Below are 25,439 nucleotides of genomic sequence, written 5' to 3'. Positions count from 1 at the left end.
ATTTGTCTCTTGTCAGCTGTGAGATCAGAGTCCTAGGGAAGCCAGAATGGTCTCTCAGATCACACCCTGGCCAGAAGCTGGGGCTGCCCTGGCCAGCCGCCAGACACTGACCCTTCTGGTGTTATCCAATCTAAAGACAAAGCATGAAAGCCCAGCCCTGATGAGCTCTGGCCTGAGGCCACCCATCCACTCAGAGGCAGACATTGGCTTGGAGTAGAAAGAGGGATGAACTTGTGGAACCAAAGCCAACTGGAATTCCTTGCCTCTGGTAGGTGAGCCAAGTGGATTCATTATGCAATGAAACTGCACTTCATAACTTCCCTGAGAACATTTGTATTTCAAGTGTCTGTCCCGGAACAGATCAAAGCCCTCTGCTAACTGGGATTACAGATGGGAAAGGAGTGGCTCTCCATCAATCCTGGTGTTTGTTTCCTGCCTGGAACAGCTCACTTTAGGGAAAGCAACTGCTTGTAGGTGTCTGCAGAAGAGACACTCTCATCTCTGCCTAGATGGGTGCATGGCTTGGTATCTCTCCAGTACCCTGTTCTTGGCTGTCGCCCTGTATGTGCCAGATAGTAACAGTGGCATGGTTTTGCAGGACCAAGTGTTGAGCTTGCTGCATTTTTTGGAGTTGAGAAAGAGTTGGTTCCTGGCATCGTGATAGGAACTCTACATTTATTTCCCCTCTTCCTAAGCCAGTGCAGGTCAGTTGGCTGCAAAGAGACAATGTCCTGAGCTATGTCTGCCTGTGGGCTCAGTGGGGTCCCGGGGATTACTCAGGGCATCCTTTTCAGCCTGCTGGGCTGAAAGCTTGGATTTACAAGTGATGTGTTTTCTCACTCTTGCACTTTTGCTGGGGTGGTGACGGTCAAGAGAAACACATGTTAGTACAGATGTGTATTCTGAGTGAGAGGGGGCTCACAGGGCCAAAAACAAGCCCAGTGGGGCTCATTCCAGAGCAGAAAGGCCCACAGTCCCCCATCTTCTCTTATCACCCTTGTTGTTTTTAAACATTCCCCTTATCATCTCCTCCTCTCTTTTTAAAGTGTGCGATCTTGAAGAGTGCCGTGCCGGAGCTAAATGGTGTGGGCAGGTGCGGCCTGCCTGCCCCCAGCCTGTCCAGGCTGTGTGTAACTGTTTCCCTTCACTGCCCAGTCCAATCTGGAACTTTTTCCAGCCAAACAAAGCCACCTCTGTCCCCTTAGAGGAAAGAGAGCCAGTAGGACTATCAGCCCATTTGCCCTGCATTTGAGACCTAGAAATCCCCCAGTGGTTACATCTGGGGTCCCTCCTTGCAGGGGCAAGGTGAACCAGCTGCTGGAGAAGTCAGAGAGGTCAGAGTGGGTGATGGAGAGTGGGGGGTGCTATTCTGGAGGTTTCCAGCTAGAGCTGTTTCCATTCTAGATCTTCACAGAGCTACTTCCTCGAAGCTGGGGGTAGCCTTTTATGGTCCCTTCCTTAGGCCTGGAACCAAGTCCTACTAGTGCTCCTGTAAAGCCTGTAGAAGCAACACAACTCTTCTCTCAGCCCAGTTCTCATGGCCTTCACAGCCCTGAGCTTGCCTCTGCTTGGCTCGTTGACTCTAATTCCATTTTTGAGGGCTGCTTTCCGGGCAGAGGAGGGTGGTGGGAATGAGACAGATTTGCTTCCTGTTCTCTGCACAGCAGCCAGTGGCCGCCTGGACTAGAGAGGGAAGTACAGGCCTTCACCCTTTCCCAAGCAGCAGGTACAACGTTGGTACCTGGTTCACCTTGCCCCTGCAAGGAGGGACCCCAGATGTAACCACTGGGGGATTTCTAGGTCTCAAATGCAGGGCAAATGGGCTGATAGTCCTACTGGCTCTCTTTCCTCTAAGGGGACAGAGGTGCCTTTGTTTGGCTGGGCAGTGAAGGGAAACAGTTACACACGGCCTGGACAGGAATGTTTAAAAACAACAGGGGTGATAAGAGAATCCAGGATCCTGAGTGCAAAACCATCTTTCCTGCTGGAACCACCACAGGCGCACATCCTCAGCAGTGAGCCATGACTTCCTCCTCACGTCTTCTCAACCAAGGCCAATTATACCCTTTCATGCTCAAAGGGAGGCTGTCCTACCTGCTGGATACGTGTTTGTTATCTGGGAGAAGTTTAGGCTGCTGCCCACCTAATCAGAATGTCTAAACCCTCTGCTTACTAGGTCACAGCTCTATAACACGGAATATGCACAACTGTTGTTCTTGTAAAATTACTGGCATTCCTCTTCTGTAAAGATACCAGCCCAGGAGATGAACAGACAAGTAAACAACATCAGGCAGATGAACTTTCTGCTGGGAGAAAATAAAACTGGAGGCACATTGCTTTGCTTGCTGTACATGGACAGGCAGAGTGGTCAGATGGAATGGCCATGGACTCGGGCACCAGACCAAGATTCAAATCCCTGCCCTACGATACTCATCACCTGGGTTAACCTTCTGAACCACAAACACTTCATCTGTAAAGTAATGATAATATTGCCATCTTGCAGGGTTTTAGGATATAGATTAGATTGTATGTAAGGCATCTACATACCTACGTAGATTGTTCCATGGGAGGTCAAAAATGGCTGCTCTTACTGATAACTTACAGACATGTAAGTAATGATTACTACTGATAATGATTAGTGATAAGTAGTATTCATGGAAGAAAGACTCATGGACACACAAGACGCCATGTGCATGGATGCATCTCTCAAACGCTTCTTTGCAGCTCTTCACATTCTTTGAGGTATGCAGTCAGTAATAGAACTCAAACCTTATATCCTCAGATTCACTTTTAATTAGGCTGTTCTCATCAAAATGCCATTCCTTTATTATCTTGCCACTTAATTTAGTAAATTGGTAGAGCAAATGTGGCATGCAAATTGCCTCTTCCATACCAGAATGTCATCATTCATTGCCAAAGCCTGTGTGGATTAGGAGCATTTGAAGTGGAAATTGGTTGAGTTCAGGGCATACAGCTGTTGAATTTTGATTATCAGCTTATAGTATTTTTAAAATTAGATTATGCTTTGTTTCTATTTAACAAAGGAAGATAAATGTTGTGGTTGATGTTTTTATTAAAATATAAATTTAACAAACATTCTCCAATAACTGGATGGATTACAGGAGATGAGACAATCAATAGAGGATTACATTTTGCAAAGCCAATTTAGGAGCCTTGTCTAGATAAAACCCTCTTGTGGCAGAAGGGATCTGGCAAAAATGAATAAATTTGTAATAAGTGTCAACCCTGGCCCCCTGCCGTACAACTCAAGGATAGACAGATTTTTGGAGGGAAGATCTACTTTCAACTACTGTCATTCTGCTAGAGAGATCTGTTCGCAAGGGATTGGTCACATGTTGACATCAGAGGCTGGCCATGACAATCCCAAGGTTCTGCCAAATTCCAGTGGATTCCCACTGCTTGCTTCAAGTCCCAGTTTGGTCAGGACTTCAGGACTTCTCTGAAGGGGAGATGGGGCCCTTTTCTGGAGGATCAGAGCTCTGAAGATGATTGGTCCTGGCTATTCAGTACGAAAGCAAATATCCCATTTCAAAAAGTGGATGGCTCTTTTTAAAATAAGTCACCTTGACAACTGGAAGGCACAGCAAGGAACGAGAAAGGGTAAGGGAGAGAAACGGGGAGAAGGAAAGAATGAGGAAAGGGAAAAAGAGAAGGGTAAGGAGTAAGGGGGAGGAAGAGAGAGACAAGACACGGATAGACAGGAGACTCAGCGCCCCTTCAAGCATCCTGGAATCCCCCAAATAATCACCACTCCTTCTCCCTTCTTGCTGGAACTTTGTGTATTTTGCATTTCCTGTTGAAGTCATAAATCCAGATCCTGCTCTGTAAACCCATGAAGTCTGAGGGCAGCCAGGGCCGGCAGAGGCAGAACATTTCAACATGTGCAGAAATGTTCCCACAGACAGACTAGGCAGTTGGGGTGGCAGGAATCCAGGATCCTGAGCTAGGAGGCGGGTGAGTTGTGTTTGCCTGAGAGTTGAGCTTAAATCAGCCAATAAAATTGTCAGTCTTAAGGAAGCTGAAATTTCTAAATAAGCCTATAAATAATTTCACAAATACGGCCTGTGCTGTGTAATAGTGTGCACTGATTTTGAGAGTTACTGCAAGAATAAATTTGCTGAATGAATAAATCTGCAATAGTCGCCAGTCAAATGTCAAAGGCTGGTCTCCAGCAGAAATAACCTTTTAAAAAGGACTCATTAGCTGAGCACACAGGGCACCCACATAAGTGATTTCTAATTCATTAAGAGGTAGATGATCAGCTCATATTTTGCTTTTCCAGCAAATAAGAATTCAAATAAGAACCCTTCTCCAACTCGGAAATCAGGCTTCTGGTGCCTGCAAATCTCCCCACGTCAGGATATGGGCAGACAGCTTTATTGCTATCAATTAAAGTTCCATGCACAAACCTTGTAATGTTAAGATGAGGCCAAGAGGTGGCTTTTCCCTGGCTAGATTGGAATTTAATGAGAGTGGGAAGACAATATAAAGAGGCCAAGTCTGACTGTGGGCAAGGCTGCTGAGCTGTGTTGCAGAGGGATTTTCTTATACCCCTAGGTGGTCTCATTGAAATGTTATATCAGAGACAGGAGGGAGCTTGCAGACTTTGTGGGGCTTCTGCTTTTTGCCACTGTGCCTGGGCTCCCAGCATATGCTCCAGAGAGAGGCCTCGGCTTCCAGAGACAGTGCAATGGGTGGGAAGGGGAGGTGTGTATTTCTGGAGTGGGAAGGAGGGCCGGGGGCCATCAGATCTTGGGTTGGGAGTCATCGGGTGTATAGCAGGCACTGACTGGCACAGGGGCAAGTGTCTGTGAAGCAGGTGACACAGAGGAAGACAAGCTGAAGAAGAGACCCGTATGACTCCAGCTATAGGATCCACATATTCACCACAGTGGGTATTTGTGTAAATGAAGAATCACAAACACACATATGCACATACTATCCCAAAGAATATTCAGTGAGATTTAGAAAAACAACCAACCCAAGTGCATTCTCTGTTAGTGATTGGTAGCATGCTGTCCCTCTTCAGGAAGAATATTGTAGGTGGTGGTAGATGGGTCATAAGTCTGAGCCCCCAGTGAAGCTTGACCTCAGCTGAATGTGCATCTGCACTGGGGCTGGAGACTCCTGATGTGCATGGGGTTTTGGTGAGGTTGAGCTGTGTGTCCTCCAAGCTCCCTGAGCCTGTGCCTCGAGGAGATAAGGTGAAGGTGGCCTGCTCTTCCACCCTCCTGTAAGAGTGGGCATGAGGATGCTGGCTCTAAGCTGTCAACATGTTTTATAGATGTTAATTATTTTTGTTATTTTAGGTCTCCAAATATTTCAGAGTGCTAATCTTTTAGCTTTTCTTTGTTTTTAGTTTTTTAAAAGTGATTTGTAGTATAGTGACAGAGCTGTGCAACCACCACCACTGTCTAATTTCAGAAACTTTCCGTCACCATAAAAAGAAATGCCATACCCATCAGTAGTCACTCTCTGTTCACCTTCCCCCAGCCCCTAGAAAACACTAATGTAATTTCTGTCCCTGTGGATCTTTCTTTCTGGACATTTCTATGAATGGAAGCAGATAATATGTGGCCTTTTGTGTCTTACTTCTTTCACTTAGCATAATATTTTCAAGGTTCGTCTTGGTTGTAGCATGTATCACTACTTCATGTTTTTATGGCTGAATAATAATCCATTGTATGGCTAGACCATGTTTTGCTTATACCATTAATTAGTGGATAGACATCTGGGATGTTCTCACTTTTTCACCATCACAAGTAGTGCCCTGTGACTATTCATGTACAAGTTTTTTGTGGACAGGTTTCCATTGCTCTAGGAGTAGGGTACTGTGTCACATGGTAACTCTCTTTAACCTTCTGAGGGGCTGCCAGGCAGTTGTTCCAAGTGGCTGCACCATTTTCCATTCCCACCAGCAATGTATGATGTTCCAGTTTCTCCACATCTTCGTCAACACTCATTATTGCCAGTCTTTGTGATTTTAGCCATCCTAGTGGATGTGAAGTGGTTTTGATTAATCTTTTAGATTTTAAAATAATAATGAAAGTTACAATTGTCATCTCAATGGAAGGAAAACCAGGTTGATGATCTGTTAACTAATATTTGCAAAGTGCTAATAAGCCCTTTGAAGACAGTATTTGAAGAAGGCGAAGTTGATCCTTTCTCCTGGAACTCCTTTCTCCTGGATCCAGAAGCAGTGGATCCCTGCTGGTAGTAAAGTAGATGAAATTAGAATTGCTGCATAAGCACCAAATGACTTGAAGGAGAGGATGAATGTCCAGACGGGGATAGAGACAAACTATAAATCTGCCTCTAACTCCAAGGACAGTAGTCTCCATCCCTTGTTCTGCAGAGCATTTGAGTCTCCTTGAGGTGTGTGCAAGCACGCACACTGGCACACTGTCTCCTGGAAGGAACAGTGGAGCTGTCGCTTCCCCAAACCCTCTCCTCTTCCCATTCCCATACAGTAATGACTAGTTTAGACAAATGCAATCACACAGTTTTGGCAAGGAAAAGTTTGTTCTGGGACAGGCCTTTGGCTTGCGTAAGAGATGTTTTTAAAATGTGTGTGGTTTTTGTGTCTTGTTTTTCCTAGAGCCTAGAAGGGAGGATGCCATGGCTCTGACAAGGCCCAAGAGGTCAGGGAGGGGTCCCTTGGCCACATTTCCTCTGCAGTGCTCGGAAACAACTTACTGGTCTTTAATTTTCTGCGAAGATCAGTGTCTCACTTCATCCCTCCAGCTGGCATGGCTGGAGTCGAGGTGTGTCGGTTTACACAGAGTAAGCCAAGAAATCATAGAATCCCAGGAGTGCAGTGGATTTCAGGGACTGCCATTTAATTTCTTTCTTCTTCTTTTTTTTTTTTTTTTTATTTTATTCTTATTTTTGGAGACGAGGTCTTGCTCTGTCACTCAGGCTGGAGTGCAGTGGTGTGATCATGGCTCACTGTAATCTCAAACCCTGGGCTCTAGCAGTCCTCGCACTTCAGCCTCCTGAGTAGCTGGGACTACAGGCATGTGCCACCATGTGCAGCATATCATTTCCTTTCTTGGTTCCCCGCTTCCCCCAGTGACACAGCCCCTTTACAACATCCCTCAATAGGGCTGCTCTGAGCCTACTTTAATCCAAAACAGTTACAGAACTCACTCACCACTTCCCAAAGCAGCCTGTTCCATTTTCAGCAGGGATCGCTAAAAGGTTCTTTTCTATATGCCCACTCATCTCCTGGTTTCCACGCCAGGCAGCACTACATGTTCCTTGGAATGTCCTGCAGACTCTGCCAGCCTGGAGTAGTGTGTAGGGGTTCAGGTGCCTGCTGCACCCTCCTTGTTACTGCAGGGCAAAGATGCTGGCCCGAGCGGAGACCACACCTCCCTTTGTTCCAAATGACTCCTGGGAAAAAGTTCAGAGAGGGTTGAAAGTATGCATAGTATTTCCATTAGAAATGAATAGTCTTTCTGCTTTATTTTTAATGATATTTTCACTGTGAACCGTAACGTGCATGTCATGTTTAAAGAAGAACAATACAACAAACGTTAGTGTATCTACCATCAGCCTAAGAAATATGGAGACGTAGAGGCCCTCCAGGGGTATCCTGAGCGTACGCCACCTTTTCTCCACCGTGGTAAAACATTTAAGGACACACACGTATGTGTCTCTGCATTGTTGATTTGATTTTATCTATCTGTGCTTGGTGCTGAATATTACAGATTTAGCCTCAGAATGTGTTTTTCTGTAACTTGCTTCTTCCACCCAACAAGGAATCAGCCATGTTGATGTACATAGATGTCGCTCATTTTTTTTTTATATAGTGTACAGTTTTTCATGATCTGAGTATATCACAGACTATCTACTTCACAGTTAATGGGTATTTCAGTTGTTCTTCCTCTTCTTTTTTTTAATGTTCATGTAGAAGTACATCCTTACCCTGGAGAATACTATGTTCTTTGGAACAGGATAGCTTGGCGATCAGGCAGCACTTTGCACTCCTACCAGCAGTGGTGAGAGACGTTTCCTTCTGCACCCTTGCCGACACTTGCTGTTGCCAGACTTTTAAATTTTTGCCAATCTGGTGGGTGTGAAATGGCATCTCATTGTGGTTTAATTTTCAGTTCTCGGATTACCAATGCTGTTGAGTCACTTTTGAGGTCTTTGGGGACCATTTGTGTTCATAGCCTTTTCTACAATGCCTGTTTGAGTTAACTTATCTTTTTCTTGAAAGATCTAGCTGTTCTTGAAGATAGATGGGTAGTACTTATCTGGTGTTTACTGCCACTGTTCTAAGTGGTTCTGGATATAGTAACTGCTTCAGTCCTTCCCAATAAAGTAGGTTTTCTTAAGGGGATGCCTGTCTCACGGGTGAGTATCCGTAGGTGCACGCAGCCACTGGCCCAGTGTTCCCCAGCAGGTGAGGGCAGAGCAGGGGCTCATACCTGAGCACACTGGCTCTACCATTCGGTTCCAATTCAAATGCTGGGTTATTGACGTATTTTGGATGCTAATACCTTGTTTCTGCAATGTGTTGTTAATATCTTCTGTTTATGGATTGTCTTTTTCCTTTGTATTTAATGTCTTTTGATAATAGAAGTTTTTTTAAAAACATTTAAATGTTCCACTGAACAAATTTTCTTTTATGGTCAGTGTTTTGTGTCTTATTTAAAAATCATTTCCTACCCTGGAGCTTTTTATTAACTTTTAAAAGTTTTATAGTTTTGCTTTTCACATTTAAGACGTTAATTCAGCTAGAAATAATATTGTATATAGGATGAGGTGGAGGACAATTTCTTTTTCCATCTACATAACCTAACTTGCCAACACCATTGATTAAACAGCCCAGCCTTTTCCTGCTGCTGGTAAATCACATCATCAGCACATGTTTCTGTGTCTGGACCCTCCCTTCAGTTCCATCAGTCTATTTGTCTATTCTTGATTCAACTATACTTTTGTAATTACTGTATCTTATTTAAAGCCTTGATATTCTAGCAGGACAAGGACTTTCACTCTTCCACATACATTTAAAATCAATTTGTCAAGTACTTTGTCAAGTCCTTCAAAATCCCGTCGAGATTTAAATTGGAAATGCATTTGAACTATACATCAAGTTGGGAGAAAATTACAGCTTTTCTGAATCCTCTTACTCAAGAACATCATATTTCTTGCAATTTATTTAGGCCATCTTTAATATCTTTTAGTAAAATTGCATAATATCCTCCCTAAAGGGAATGTACATGTTTAGTTAAATTTCTACCTAGTACCACTTAAAATAGCAACAAAAATATAAAGTATTTTTAATTATATATTTTAGCTACTTGTGCATGGTAGATAGAAAAGCAGTTGACTTTTACATATACCACTTCCCAGTGTTCCTGTTTTCATGTTTGCCCTTTGCATAAACCTTCCTTTTGTGTCAGTTTAGCAATTCATTTCTTTTTCTTGTTATTATGGATACCTTCAAACATATACAATCATGGAGGGTCTAGGACAATGATCCTGTGTCAGGTGATATCCAGCATCAGCAGCTGTCGACATGGTGCCAAGCTTATTCCATATGTCCCTCCACTATTTTTGTTTTTTGGGGAATCTTTTAAAGAAAATCCCAGACATCATATTATTTTAGCCTTAAAATATTTCAGTATGTATTACCAACAGATGAAGTCTTAAAACAAAACAAAACAAAAACAGTCAAACCATTGTCACACTGTCAGAGTTAACAGTAGTTGCCTAATATTAGTCCATGTGTGGATTTCCCTCATAGTCTCTAAAATGTCTTTTTATGGTTGTTTTGTTCAAACCTGGATTCAAATAAGGTCCACCCATGGCATAGGATTCCATCTCTCTTACTTCTTTTTATTTCTGGCAGTTCCTACTCTTTTCCACCTATTTTCTTCATGCCATTAATCTGTTGAAGAACCTAGTCCCTTGCCCTGCAGAGCTGCCCCACCCTTGACTGTGGGCTGCATCCTCATGGTGCTGTCTCCCCTGTTCCTCCATTCCCTGTATTTCCTGTAAAACTGGTAGTTACATCTGAGGACTTGGCTAGATTCATTTGTTTACACATATGTTTGTTTTTCCAACAACAGTTTCTAGGTGGGGCTGTGAGCCTCTGATTTCAACAGTGCATTCAGAATCACCTTTGTACTTTCTAATCTAGTGTTCCAGGTTATCCAGGATGCCTAGGTCATGGTACTGATATAGGAAGGGAATTCCAGAAACAGTGTTGGATGATGCCGTTCGCCATTGTAGGCTCCTGGTCATCACCGTGTCTTGTGATCTGTCAGTATGGTCCTCCTCACCCCCACATTTGTGTGTGTGAACCACAGCAGTTCATGACCACTTTGGTGGCAGGGACATGAAAATATTTCACCTGAACACAGTGTTATCCAGAGGTGGAATGTCTGAGTGTCAAATATATCCCTGGACTCCCAGTTCCCTTCTCCACGCTCTGAGCAGGGCTGAGAGCTGAGGCTTCCCTGGGGTTGTTAACAGGGTGGTCATGACAAGCTTGGCCACGTCCTTCCTCCCACGTCCTGGTGGCTGCACTGTGGTCTTCTTGAAGAATTGGCCATGTGTCCACAGAGGCAGTCATCTTAGTCCAGTGGCCTGGAATCCTCTCACATTTCTTCTGGGAATACTTACCTCTTCCTTTTCTTACTCTTTCATCTCCAAATGTCCCCCTCTCTCCTACATTGGTTTCTCTCATGTGGTTTCTCTGCACATTTGTTTGGTGTTCCCTCTAAGCTCAGCCTTCTCCTGGTTTTCCCAATTACCAGGCCCAGTCTCTGACCAGACCCCATGAAGTCTGGTCGATTGCTTCTAAATCTCTCCATCTGAGAAACATCCTGGAGATTTGGAAAAAAAACACAACTCATGAGAGGAAAGGAAAGGACTTTTGCATTGAGAGCAAATCCACATGAGGAAAAAGTCAGGCCCCAAAGAATCAAGTGGACCTGCAGGTGGGGTTATTCACCAAGACTTTTTCAATGAGATGTAAATCAGTGGCTTCAAATGGTTCCAGAGGCCATGGCTGGAGTGACGCCTTTCCCTCTGTGCTGGCTGGAGAACAACTGAACACATCCCCCCATTCTCCCTTCCCTGCCCTGGGGTGCAGCCTTCCTGCAGCAACTTTCAGAGGTGGAAGGCTGATGATAAGCCTGGAGCTGACAGGCCTCCCTCAGGGGAGGACACTTTGGCAGAGAGATTTGCACATTTCTAGAGGCTGCAAGAGGGCAGTGCTCAGCTTGATTTAGAGCCAAGAAGTAAGAAAGCAGGAGGAAGGTGAAATGAATTGCAGGAGTGTGACACAAACCAGGCTGGAGATGTCTTTTCTTACATAGGCCCAGCCTCACCTTCAGCCCACCTTCAACCCAGCTTCAGCCAGTTTTGTAAGATTTGGAACTGCACAAGAGAGAAATAAAAGTTGTATGAATGTGAATGGTTTCCAAAAGTGTCTCTGCAGAACCTCTTAACTTTAGGTGCAGATAAACTGCAACTTTCTTCAATGGGTTCTCAGACCACTAGTCCTGGTGACAGTTTGACTAGCATTGAGAGAATGTTGACCAGAAGAAGTCAACAATCCTGCCCCTTAAAAAACATTGGATGTCATCTAAGTTGAGCAAATGGTTTAAAAGTTTAAAACGTGTAATGAAATATATGTAGCACGGGCATGCATTTCCTTTGCTCCCACTCTGGGGCAGCTGTGAGATACTTGGAGGGAACGTGCTGGAAGGAATGTCTTCTGCCCAGTGTCTGTCCCACTGGAATGTGTGGTAAGTCTCCCCAACTCTGTGGGTTGCAGAAAGAAGAATGTTGCCTTTTCCTCAATTTTGGTTTGCATTTCAGATGTTATTGCGAAACTAAAGAAAAAGGGCAAAATTCTTTTCTTGTGCCTATCTCTCTCCGTCTCTTCCCTCTTTTTTTTTTTTTTTCCTTGTCTGGGCATATCTCAGAATTATCCAAGACTTTCATCCTGTTGATTATTCCTTAGTAATGTATATTCGATACATTATGACTCTAAATAAACATTCCATCTTCCTTACGAACTTTGTAAGAATGGGGGCAGGGAGTGTCCCCCCTTGTATTGTTAGATGTCTAGTACATCACACAGGCCTGGCACAGACAAGATAATCACTGTTTGCATGGGTGGATGGATGGATGGATGGATGGTGGATCAATGGATGTGTGGCGGATGGAGGGAGAGACGGAAGGGAGGGATGATAGATTGAGGGGTGATGGATGGATGGATGGATGAATGATGGATGGATATATGACGGATGGATGAATAAACAAATAAATGGAGAGATGGGTGGATAAAGGTAATTCAGATACATACACAGATACACAACTGGACACCATCATTCCCCACACACTCCTAAAGAGGTATGTGTCTTCTCGCCCTGGGTTTCATCAATAAGCAGGATCCCTCTTAAGAGACCGATTCCTCTGGTAAGGATCTGCAAGTCACTCATCTGTGTCTGGCACCTTGCACAGTGTGTGCAGTGGAAGTCCCCAGGAAGTGTGTGTTGAATAAAGGTTGTGCCATACATTAGTTCATGGTCTAAGTCCATATAAAAAGCCAGGTGTTTGGAGTTATTGTAGTATCTGTTGACTTTCGCCCAAAATCTAAAAAGGACTCCTCTGCTTTTCCTTCCAGCATAGCAGAAGCTCTTTCCAAGATGGCTAGGAGATAAACCCAAAAGCAGTTTCATTCTTCCCCATCCTTTACTTTTGGATCTGTTCCCTGGAGCATGGAGAATGCTGGGTGTCTTATTTCTTGAAGCTGAAATTTCCTGATATTGTGTACAGACCCCCACCCGCCTGTCCCGCAGGGCTGGGTGCCAGAGAAGATTCAGGAATTGGCCATCAAATGAGTTCCTCATTTGCAATCAATTAACAGCCACCTGGCCTGTTTTCCTGCCTTCCTCCTCTCCCCTTCTCTCCCTCCCCTTGTGTTGTGTCGTGAACTGATTGGAGTGTGAGAACCGGGGCCTTAACCAGGTTTGCAACTTCTCCCTGCCAGGAGCACTTTCTCCCAAAACCTCAGGGCTCCCCCGTCTCCTCCTTCAGGCTCTTTCTCACCCTCCTGAATTTAAAATTGCAACCCCTACCCCCCTTCCAATCCCCTTCTGGATGTATTTTCTCTGGAGTACTTACAGTCTTCACTATACTACGTATTTTTAATAGTTTATTTTGTGTATGTCTCTGTCCCCTTACAAAGTGTATGTTCCCTTAGGTAGAGATGTTTTTATCTATTTTGTTTCTATTTTCTTTATCTATTTTGTTAGTTCCTAGAACTATGTCTGGCACATATTAGGTGGCCAATAAGTACTTGGTGACTGATTGAATGAATATAATATTAAGATGATTTTTTAAAAGTCTCGTGTTCAGATCTTTGCCAGGGGCACCATGTAATACCCCTGGGGTCTCCCCTGACGAGAGACCTCTCACCAGAGGAGCTGCAGCTCCCTGTCTCTCTGGAGGGGTTTGCCTGCACCCTCAGCACCTGGCCAATCCTCCGATGGGTCTTCCTGGTGCTGTGACTGTCTGTGACTAGTCGTGGATGCCGGCTGAGCCTGGGAGCAGTGGTTACCGGAAATCTGTGGCTTTCTGCTTTAGCTAAAGAGAGAAGACTGCATGTGTTTGCCAGTCTTTTGGGTGCTTCTGTTTAGCATAGACATTGGCCAAGCCTGCTGGTAAACAGCACCAGAGAGGCGCTTTAGTCATGAGAGGGAAGCATCTGTGGCCCGGAGCCCTCTGCAAGCTGCCCCGTGGGACCCCTAACAGACCTTCTTGCCTCTCTGAGTTCAGGGTAGAAGAAACCTGCTGATCCGCCTATTTCCCTCTGGCACCCCAACTCTTTCCTGAGAGAGCTCCTCCTCCTGATTCTGTGTTCTGAGAATTGCACCCAGGGGTGCTGCACTTGCTCCTTCCTTCTCAGCCTGTAGCTCAGCTCTGACACTCCTGCGATTCCCCCAGCACCCCGAGCAGGGTGCAGGTCTTCCTGGATGGGCTTGGGGCTGAGTGCAGCAGGAGTAGCACAAGGCTCCTTTGCTGCCTCTGCCCCTAAGGGGTCCCAGGATGTGTGAGGAACAGAGCTTTCTCCTGTCCTGAGCTCCCCATTCAGCCCTCTCTGGTCTAGACAGTTCTGCCTTTCTTAGCTCACCGTGCTGTGCTAAGGAAGCCAGGGCTGCCCCGTGGGTGGAACATCCTCTAATTTGCCAGGCAGGAAAGGATGGAGTGATGAGTCACCCTTCTGAGTAATTCCTGCCGAGCTTCCTACAGAGCATATCCAGGAGCAGCCACCCCGCCCCCAGGGTTAGTGTGTGGAGGCACAGGTGCCAGTGTGGGTGGTGAGAAATAGGACTCGGAATCACCCTTTTTAACATGCACGGTATGTTAATTGTGTCCTCACAAAAGTGTTGAAGTGTTTCTTGCCTTATAGAATAAATGATCAGAAACCAATGGATTCCTTTGAGCTGTTTTGATGGGAGGAAATAAACTGTGACAGTGAGACCTTGGTGGTCCCGACATCAGCAGGATGCAGAAGACAGCCTAGCCTGCTGGGTCATGTATTCCTCTTCGGCAGCCTGGGATCGGGAATGCACGTGAGTGCCCTGTAGCTCCAGTGCTGCCTCAGTGCATTCCAGGAGAGACCTCAGTTTCCAGCCCTAGCTCAAGTCCCAGGGTTGATCTTGCTCACGGCAGCACCAGGCCTGCACCTTGGAAAGGAATGATGGACTTACCTGTATCTGTCAGGTTCAGGCATTCTCCTGCCTGCAGTTGAGAATTCAAGTTCAGGGTGATTAGTTTCACCTTTTAAAAAAGCCCTAGCATATCCTTGCTGGATATATTCATTGCTGAAATGCACAAGAAACTGAATGTGATCAATGTAATGTATTGGTTTCAGCATCAGATGTTAAGAAAGTGAATCCGTTGAGATTCTTGCTTTTAAAAACACAAAATAAAACAAGCCTAACCTTAGTCAGTCATCCTGGACTTGAGATCACTTTTCACAGTATACAAAGTGAGGTTTCACACATAGCATATCCCACCTGTTTGTGTAAGTAAAGTTTTATTGGAACACAATCATACCCACTAATTTACATGGAATCTATGGAGCTCTGACTGCTACAATGGCAGAGCTGAATAGTTACAGCTAACACTGATGGCCTGCAAAGCCACCTCGTTCCACTAGGATAAAGTTTGCTGACCGCTGGCACAGAAGATAAGGACACAAATTCTGAAACCAAACTGCCAGGGTTTAAATCCCAGCTCTGCCACGTATTGGCAGCACGACCTTGAGCACGTTAATTAACCTCTGTGTGACTTAGTTTCCTCCACTGTAAAATGGAGATAATATGGAGATAATAATATCTCCATTATAATAATGTTAATAAGTATAATTATGATGATATAATGATGATATCACCAAAATAATACTTGTCTCCTAAGGTTGCTATGAAGTTCAGAAGAATTAATAATGAGGACATGCTCAGAGTACTTTCTGACAAGTGATAATGTGTTAAATTTTTAAGGAGGCGGGCAGGTTTCTAAGACTTTAGGAAAGTCCAGTCGCTTCCTCAAATCACAGACAATTCTGCATTTGAAGATCACCTCAAAACCAGGTTCAGTGGCTCACGTCTATAATCCCAGAGCTTTGGGAGGCCAAAGTGGGAGGATTGTTTGAGCCCAGAAGTTCAGCCTGGGCTGTAACATAGTGAGACCCCATCCCTACAAAAAAAATAGAAAAAATTAGCCAGGTGTGGTGGCATGCACCTGTAGTCTCAGTTACTCGAGGGGCTGAGGTGGGAGGATTGCTTGAGCCCAGGAAGTCAAGGCTTCAGTGAGCCATGATCACACTACTTGACTTTAGCTTGGGTGACAGAGTTTTGTTTTTTTTTTTTTTTTCCCCAAAAAAAAAAAAAAAATCTTAAATAAAAATAAAGACCACCTCATCATCAGGGTACCTCCCATAGGAAACACAGCCTTGTGGGTGTCTTGGCTTCCTGTTGGCCCAGAACCCTGCTGACTTTCCTCACAATAAGGGCACAGACTGGGTTGGCTAAAGGAAGGGTGCTAGTGGTGCCAGCCGGCAGGGGAACCCTCACCCACTCCAGGGATGCCAGGGATGAAGTGAGGCAGCCACAGTGTCCACTGCGCTGATTCCAGCGGGGGATGGCGGCATGGTGACGGGAAGTCACACTTCTTAATAATGCAGACAAGAGGGAAAGGAGACACACAGACACAGGGAGAAAAAGCTGCAAAATATGCCTCTTCAGCTCGTGAGAACAGGAGGTGATGGGCCGCAGAGGCTGCTGAAGGAGTTTGTTCTTGCCTCTGTTCCTCTCTGCTTCTCCAACTAGAATGTTATGTGCCACTTGATCCCCTCAATAGAACTTCCGAGACAGGTGGACTACATATTTGCAGAATCCAGCGTTTTTATTGAGAAGCCCCTGAGTCCCCTTCTCTTTGCTTTTTAGGCTGGCCTTCCAGGAAAGATTCTGCTTTTAACTCTTTGCGTGCCTTCCCAGGCCATGCATCCTGGTGCGAGGCTCTGAGAACGCGATTTGTGTCACTGCGTTGGCGACTTACACGTCCTCCCCGATCACTGAAGACACAGTTTTGTCTCTGCCTAGGATCATCGTGGTCATACCACTCCCTGCTTCAAAACCGAACATTTCCTGTTCTCGGAGCAGATTCGTCAGGACGTTTTGCAGCATCCTTGGGTGTTACCCATTCCTTGCTCCTGATCTAGAGTTCCGAGGCCTACGCGCCTCAGAGGAGCAGCTGTGGGGACTGTGGGGCATGGCCCCTCACCCATCCCACGTGAGAACGGCTCCTTCTAGCATGTTTTCTCAGGTGGCTCTTTATCCTCTCCACATGCCTCAGTTTCCACATTGAAAACTCTCAATGGCGTTTATTTCCTTCTGAGTCTCTGCTGGGCTGTTCCAGCCCTTCCACAGTCCCCACCCTGGGAAGCCCATGCCTCTTCCATATGCCGCCTCCTCTCTGCTCCTCGGGGCTGGGACATGCTCGTCCACTATCCCTTGCTCATCCACGTGTTGCTCAGTTACCTTCTCGGTGACGACGTTCTAAGATTTCACCCTATCCCCATCCCAGTGTTCATGTCCCCTCCCCTGGTTTATGTGTCCCCTTAGCACTTAACCACTTTCTGACATTCTCTAGATTTTACTTATTTGTATGTTTTGTTGCTGTCCCCCTGGCTGGAACATAAACTCCACCCGGTTGGGGACCTCTGAGTGTTTTGTTCACTCCCAAACCCCATGCCAGAACCACACCCCGCAAGTAACGGGCACTCATTCCAATTTGCTGACAAACTGCTTAAATGTCCTAAAACCACTTCCCACCTTACACGGCTGTAGAGAGGATAAGAATGGAAGTTAAATAAAGCCGATGAAAATGCTTAGAAAACTTGAAAGCATAAAATGAATGTGAAAGATGTATTTATGAATGAAGCAACTCAACAAAAAAAAGACATTTGGGGGCTGGGAGTGGGATATGTGGGTGAGACTGATAGCATGATGTTGTCAAGACATTCGGGCTGATGTAAGTGACTGGCAACATCTGGAACCCATCAGGAAAAGCTTTAGCGTGGAAGGCATTCCTCTCCCTACGTTTTGAAAATTCAGGCAGGCCTAGTAAGCTCTTTAATATTTTAGGAAGTTCAAAAATATTTAATATCTTAAGATAAGTCAAAAATACTACTTTAGGAAGTTCAAAAATCACCACGTGCCTAGAAGCTGGCCTGCAGGAGAAGGATTCTCCCTCACTGGGGAAGAGGTGTCATGCTGGGAAGGCCGTCTTGTTCTCTAGACTAAGTAAAACGACAACCAAAGACCCATTTTTACTTTAAAATGAGTTTACAAAGTCACATTAAAGTGTGAAGGCTTCAAGAAGGAATTTCTCAAAGATAGAATGGAAAATAACTGGATTGACTCACTAGCATGCAAAATACATTTGGAAGGGAAGCTGCCACCAGTAAGTTTCTCCCTTGGGTACAAAGAAATGTCCTGGCATGCCCACAGCTAGCACGTGCTGAGGACTCGCTGTGAGGCCCCGTGTACCCTGCAGGCTGCTCTTGAAGGAACCAGTTTCCAAGGGAGGATGATGATGCCAGCCCTGGGCAGTGTTTCCACCACGTTGAGGCAAATGCTCTTTGTAGCGACCCAGGAGAGCATTTGTTTGTTTCTCTGCAGTGAGACTATTTGCATTAATAACTTACTTATGAAGTTCACCTTAAGTCTATAAAAGCAACTATAACATCCAATTTTTTGGAGATTTCCATTACAAAGTTGGCAAAGCGTTTTGTAACTAAATACCTGGAGTTAAGGATTTATATAAATCAACATGGAAATGGGATGCCAAGGGAACCTCTCCTGCTCCAACCGAATCCATCAATGCCTGGTGCAGTGAAGAATTCTGCACAGTTCCTCCTGTCACAGAGCAAAGGGCCGTCTGCATCCCTGACAGCCAGACCATCATCCTCTGTGGGCAGCAAATTGCAGAATTAGTGTAAAGCAGACAAATGCAATATCTATGTGAAATAAGCCCAAACCATTAGGTATGCTTTGATTCAGGCTTAACATTTTTTAACATAATAGCAAACCGTATTTAGTACCCTAAATGTAAATTCAGGACTTGTAGTTTTCACATTTTTGTGTTATGTATCTTAAATGCCTTTCTAGAGAGGGAGGTACGAACTGGCTTATTGGGTGATTTTTTCCTGAGATTGGCCACATGATTTAAAGATTGGTAAAAGCCTTTGGACCTATCTGTATTGAGAGGTAAGAGCTTGGGCTCCCTTGGTCCTGGGACCCTCTCCTCTCCCCACAGCAGGGCTGCCGGGAGCCCTGATGCAGGGCGCATCGGGCTGCTGGCTCCATTGTGGCCCTGCTCCCATCTGTCCTGTAACTTCTCTACATCCAAGGCTAGGTCCTCCTGTGTGTGGTGTCCCCAGCGCCTTGCGCTGTGGCCACCCCCTCGCATATGGCAAAATGTTTTCCTCAAATGGTGATAAGGGACTGTGCAAGCAAGGGCGTTTGTCCTGGAGGCACCCCTGTTCACGGGATCACTCTCAGCATTTCCACCCTGCCCAAGAGGTCTGTGGAGCTTCCCCAAGCCTTTTAGCACATTTGCTAGGAAGTCCATCATCTGTTGGTGGAAGAACCTTCCTTTTTAGGACCTCCTTGAATGGCTGTGCCATATGCTATCAGCATATGCTGTATGCCACCAGGTGAGTTATCTTGGTGGTCAGGTTTGTTTTGCTCCTTCTTTTTTTTTTTTTTGGAGACAGGGTCTCACTCTGTCACCCAAACTGGAGTGCAGTGGCATAATCATAGCTCAGTGCAGCCTCAACCTGCTGGGCTCAAGTGATCCTCCCACCTCAGCCTCCCGCGTAGCTGGGACTACGGGCATGCACCACCACGCCAGGCCAATTTTTGTTTTTTGTAGAGATGGGATTTCGCCATGTTACCCTGGCTGGTCTGGAACTCCTGAGTTCAAGTGATCTGCCTGCTGCGGCCTCCCAAAGTGTTGGGATTACAGGCGTGAGCCACCGCACCCAGCCTCCTTCTGTTTTTGATGGAGCTTGCCAGTCTGTGTGTCATGTGATGTGGAGAACTTCAGTAAACACACTGTGTGCTGCTGTCTGGTAGCTTCCCCAGTCAGAAGTTATTTGCTACCAACAGGAGACCATCCTCTGGTACTTACAGTGGGCCAGGCACTGTGACGAGTAACTCATCTATATTAACTCATTTGATCTCACATTTAGGATCCCTGTGAGACAGATACTTAGCACGCTTGTTTTGCAGGTGCGGAAACTGAGGCATGGAGCAGGCAGGATGTGGCAGAATTGAGCTCTTCTGCAAGAAGCTTCATGGCCACCCTCAAAACTCCTTGAGCGCTGGGGACCCAGTTCTAACACAGGCCTCCTTCCTTTGTCATTTGAGCCAGATTGTTAGGGAAACTTATTTTTTTTACATGCTCACAGATGCTTTATTTTTTCTTGCCTTTTTGTATTACACTTGACCCTTGAACAATGCAGGAGTTAGGGCAACTCCCCCCAGCACAGTAAAAAACCTGAGTGTAACTTTTTATTTTTATTTTTTGAGACAACCTCACTCTGTCGCCCAGACTGGAGTGCAGTGGTACGATCTCGGCTCACTGCAACCACTGCCCCCCGAGTTCAGGCAGTTCTCCTGCCTCAGCCTCACAAGTAGCTAGGACTACAGGCATGTGCCACCACTCCTAATTTTTGTATTTTTAGTAGAGATGGAGTTTCACCATGTTGGCCAGGCTGGTCTTGAACTCCTGACCTCAAGTGATCCACCCGCCTCGGCCTCCCAAAGTGTGTGAGTCACTGCGCCCAGTCTTGCATGTAACTTTTGACTCCCGCAAACTCAACTCCTAAGAGCTTACTGTTGACCAGAGAAGCCTTACTGATAACACAAACAGTTGATCGACACATATCTTGGAAGAACTATACATTATATACTGTGCTCTTACAATAAAGCGAGCTAGAGAAAAGAAATTGTTATTTAAAAAATTGTAAGGAAGAGAAAATATATTTACTACTCATTAAGTGGAAGTGGGTCATCATAAAGGTCTTCATCTTCATCATCTTCACGTTGTGTAGGCTGAGGAGGAGGAGGGGTTGGCTTTGCTGTCTCAGGCAGAGAAGAGGTAGAGGAGGTGGACAGGGAGGCAGAGAAGGGAGGCACACTTGGTATAACTTTTATTGAAAAAAATCCACTTATAAGTAGACCCTTGCAGTTTAAACCCATGTTGGTTCAAGGGTCAGCTGGTTTTTTTTTGGGGGGGGGGGTAACATGAAAATAATGACATGAAAAATTATATATTAAGATGATGTGGTGGTTCGTTTGGGTTGAAATAAGGACCTACAAGAAATCCTCTGCCTTTAGTCCCCTCCTTCGCTTCCCTCCTGTCCTCTTGGTCTTCTGAGGTGGCTGGAGATCCAGGTCCCCAGTGCAAGGCCCCATTGACCTGAGGCCACCCACGAAGGAGGCCCTCGTAAGTGTGCTGCCCAAAGGGCGGGTGGAAGGGTGGGAGATGGGGCCGGCCAGGCATCAGCTGGATTCAGGCCCTGGAGGGTGCCTGGGTAGGGCTGCAGGGGTTGCAGGTAGCGAGGCCTTTGTTCCCTGGGAGGGATCCAGGAGCACTTTTCAAGGTGCCCGGTGGCTGCTGGGGACTTGCTCAAGTGCTCCTCTAAGTACACATTATCAGAACATGCCTGGGAACACTGCAAATACCAGCTCACAGCGTGGGATCTCTTCCCAGAAAGTGAGGAAGTGAGCAATGCATCTCTGAATTGGCTAAATGTAAACAGATCTGGATCCTCCTGGCTTAATGGATGACCGACCTACAGCTGCCCTTTTCCTTCCATAATTAAACAGATAATTATCAGGGCTCCACAGAGGCTTCCCTCGCCTTTTGGGGGAGTGAGGAGGAGGCAAGTGGTTGGAAGCCGGTTGTCCGGTTACACGCTCTGTGATGCTGAGGAATTTGCCCACCTTGCTGCATTTTTCTCACTTACAAAAGGACCATAATTCTTATTTCACAGGGGTCCTGTGAGCAGTAATCAGGTTATCAGGAGTGTCTGGTGGGGAGTAGCAGCTAAATAATGGCTGTGTTACTTTGAGGGGGTGATGTGTGTAGCCGGCAGTGCACAGGTTGGGAGGTCAGACCACCTGGGTCCAGTCCTGCCTCTCGGACCTTGGGCAAGTTACTGGACCTCACTGTGCCCCAATTTCCTATCTGTAAAGTGCAGATAATATAAGGCCAAGCTCACAGGGTTGCTGTAAGGATCCTGTGGGTCTCGCAGGTAGAGGTAGGAGCAGCAGGCACACAGGAGGTGCTCAGGACAGGAAGGGGCAAGGTCTGGATGAGAGCCCCAATACCGCTGGAACCCAGAGAAGTGCATACCTCAACCCTGAGGTTGAGAGAGGGTCTGCACCCAAGGACCATGCATTGGTTCTTTGCTGAATTCACTTATTCAGTGAATATGGGCAGATGCTGGAGGGGCGGTCCTCAGTTCTCTCATCTGACTTTTGCTGCAGTGCATGGAGAGGGATCACAACTGACCACTTTCTACACTTAGAAGCATCTGCCTTTCCTGGCCCCGGCACCCAGAGTCCTGGAACATCTGTTTGCCTCAGCAAGTAGTCAATGATCGCTCCTTCTTCATTAAGAGACACAAAGCTCTTTTCGTATCATCAGTTTTATTCTCAGCATACTAAGAAGCATGGAAGGGCAGATTTGATTATCTCTGGTTTATGGGAAAACTAAGCCCAAGGTACTTTGTCAAAAGGTGCATTCTAAGGCCACCGCAGATGACCTAACCGCTGCTTTGATGCAACAGGGAAACAGGCCACAACAAAGTCTGGGAAAAGTAAAAAAAGGAAGAAAAAAAATTTGCTTTTAAATCCTCTCCAATCTGGCTGCAACATGAAACGGCTACAGGCAGCTCTTGGCTGTAGACAGTTTATGTCTTCACAGTTGCATCCCACGCAACAGCTTAGTAGTGGCCTCATCACCCTGTGTTTGAAGGGCAAGTTGTGTTTTTCTCCTTTGTCTTATTTCATCAATTCTTCATCAATTCTTGGATGAATGAGTGTGCAAATATGGGAAAGGAAGAAACTGTCAGAAGAATAGAGGGGATGAAACAAAAAGTTTGGGCCCAACAGGCAGCTTTGAATGAGAAAAAGGGACAAAGGAACTCGAAATATAATTATCTGTAAAATGAAAACCTGGGAACCTCTGGTTGCAATGTGATACAGTAACAAACTTCTTCATCGCAGATTAAATCTATAAACTGGAAGATGGGGTACACTCTGGTAAATACATTATTTAAAATAAGGTAAGGCCAAGAGTCGTGCCTTTTCTAAATCTGAGAGTCTCTGGGTTGGAAGTGCTATACAAAGATGACAGCACATAAATGATAACCCTCAACAGTGCTAGGAAAGTCAATGCCTTGGCTTGAAAAATGCTTACGAGCTAAAGAAATTGTAAATACACCTGAGACTTCCTGAGTGAGTCAGAATATAAGCTAAGCTGTGAATGAGATCCCAAAACGTGATGGCTCAGCTAAGATCAAGTTTCCTTTTTCTTATTTCATGGTACGGGGGTGTGTTCTGCAAGGTCATCCCAAGACCCAGGTTTCTTCTCTCATTGCTCTGAGCATAATATTTGATGGAAAAACTGGCCCACCCTACCATGTCTACCATGCAGCGCGTGGGAAGGCAGATTTCCTTATGCATGTCATCATAAAACATGCTCCAGAATGTGCAGGAATCACTTTCACTTGCGTTCTGTGGAGAGAAATGTGGACACCTACCCAGGGCTGCCTGCAGGCAAGGCTGGAAAATGAAGGCTTCTGCTGGAAGCTTGACCTCAGTTGAAATTTGGAATATTCTCACAGACAAAAGAAGCAGAGAGTGGATATCAGGGGTCATTAGCTGTCTCTGCCCCATTCTCAGACCCCGCAGTGCTTGGTGTGTATATGATTAGGGTCTCACCCTCCAGGGCCTTTGGACGAATGTGTTCATCTTCCTGACACTCTTCTGCTGGCCACATGCTGTGCTATACAGGTCTGGAGACTGCAGGTGGGCAGACCCTGTGTCCATCTATAACTCCGGGCCTTTGCATGGGCTGAACCTCTGGCTAGAATGCCCCACTTCTCATCAGCCATCCCTGGAATTTTCCCCATTCCTCCAGGCCCAGCTGCTATTAGCAACAGGATCTTGGGCCACATGGACTGTGGATCTCATATTTTGGGAAAAATATTGGGCCAGATAGAGGCTGTGAGCCAAGGCCTCAGTCCCAGGGGACTGGTTTGCTAGTCTGTATGTTCATTTGTTCAGTAGATATATGGAGCATATGATCTGTGTCAGGCCAGCAGCGGGGCATCCAGCAGTGAGCAAAACAGGCGAGAATCTGTCCTGATGGGCTAATCGTGGAGGGGGCCCTCCGTTGAAAGCAGGTGGTGAGAGCCGTGGCAAGTGCTCTCCTTGAAAGATTGCATCCTTAGGGTCTTAAACGCAGGCAGCCGGTGCTCCACCCTCTCCACCCCAGCTTGCTGGGAGGTCTGGAATAGGCCAGTTGGGGTCGTGCCCTCCCCACGCTGCAGGCTGGCTCTGGCACCCACCCTTACTCAGGGGTACGGCTTGCCTGAGAGTCCCAACCAGGGGTGTCAGGAGCACATTCATTAGAGCCTACTGCCGCTTGCCTGATTCCAGTAGAAGCCGGAGATGGCGCCGTTGTGCCCACGTGAGCACTGTCTCCACGGGTAGGACATTAAGCCCAGAGGAAGATGTGTGTGCCACATCTGAGTAATGAGCCATGAAATTGACATTATAAGTTTTAATTATTATTAATGCCTTGCAGGGGTGGCTGATGTTAACTGTCTTGTAGGCATCCCAGATGGGTTTTCGTTTTTTCTTTTATTTCTTTTTCTTAATGTCTTGAGCCCAAATAATGTGGCTTAGTGACAGTGTTTGAATGGAATTCCTCTAAAGGGGAGCACGCCGCAGTGTGAGAAGTTCTTGCAAACACGTCTGTGGGCAGAAAGCAAACAGGCTCTGGAGCAGCTGCCCACCCTTCTGGGTGGGTGTGGAGGCTGGGACATAGAGGCCTCCGGGTTGTTGCCGTGAAATGGGCAGAAGTCTTTTCTCCCCCACAATAGCATCTGCCTGCCCTAGGCCCCTTCCATGCACTAATTAGTTAATCTTATAAAGGGCTTTGAAGATGAAAGACTGGAGGTGCTGGGTGTTACCCATGTGAGCATTTCCTGATGAGATCCAGTTTCTGGCTGCTTCTGCTCCTCCAAATAAACTGCCTCTCGGCACCTTCCTTGACTTTTTTTTTCTTTCCCTCAGAAATGTGTCCTGCATCTTAAAAAGGTTCATTCCCCTTCTTGGTTTTGCTCTGTCCAATCTGAGTCTTGCCGTCTGAGATGGGGATACAGGGGGCTCTCTTGCCTTCTCTCTCCCACCTTCTCTGTCCCCTACCCTTCCCCACTTCTCTCCTCCTGGCTCACCAGCCAGCAAGGCAAACAGGCCCCACCTGGAGCCTGCATGCTCTCACAGCTTGCTTGCTCTGAGAGTCATGCTGTCAGTCTCAGACTCGAGCCCAGCAGGTGGGTTGGGGCCAGCAGGTGGGTCACCACCTGTGGAGTGGTGGCCAGGGATAAAATCTCCAGTCTGCCCCTGCTCCTGCCCTGGTTTCCTTTTTTTTTTTTTCTTAGACACAGGTTCTTGCTCCGTCACCTAGGCTGGAGTGCAGTGGTATGATCATTGCTCACTGCAGCCTCGAACTCCCAGGCTCACTCAGTCTTCTTGCCCCAGCCTCCCAATAGCTGAGACTACAGGTACTTGCCACCATGC

At 46.2% G+C, this 25,439-nt stretch overlaps 1 protein-coding gene across 1 annotated transcript in view; it reads left to right on the top strand.

Annotated features, from left to right (window-relative positions):
- Positions 1–25,439, top strand: part of SH3RF3 (SH3 domain containing ring finger 3) — a 370,710-nt gene that overhangs the window by 183,423 nt on the left and 161,848 nt on the right. The window lies entirely within an intron of this gene.

The sequence above is a fragment of the Hylobates moloch genome, unplaced genomic scaffold (assembly GCF_009828535.3).
Source record: "Hylobates moloch isolate HMO894 unplaced genomic scaffold, HMol_V3 SCAFFOLD_15, whole genome shotgun sequence".
Classification (NCBI taxonomy): Eukaryota; Metazoa; Chordata; class Mammalia; order Primates; family Hylobatidae; genus Hylobates; species Hylobates moloch.
This window is presented reverse-complemented; position numbering and strand designations above follow the sequence as displayed.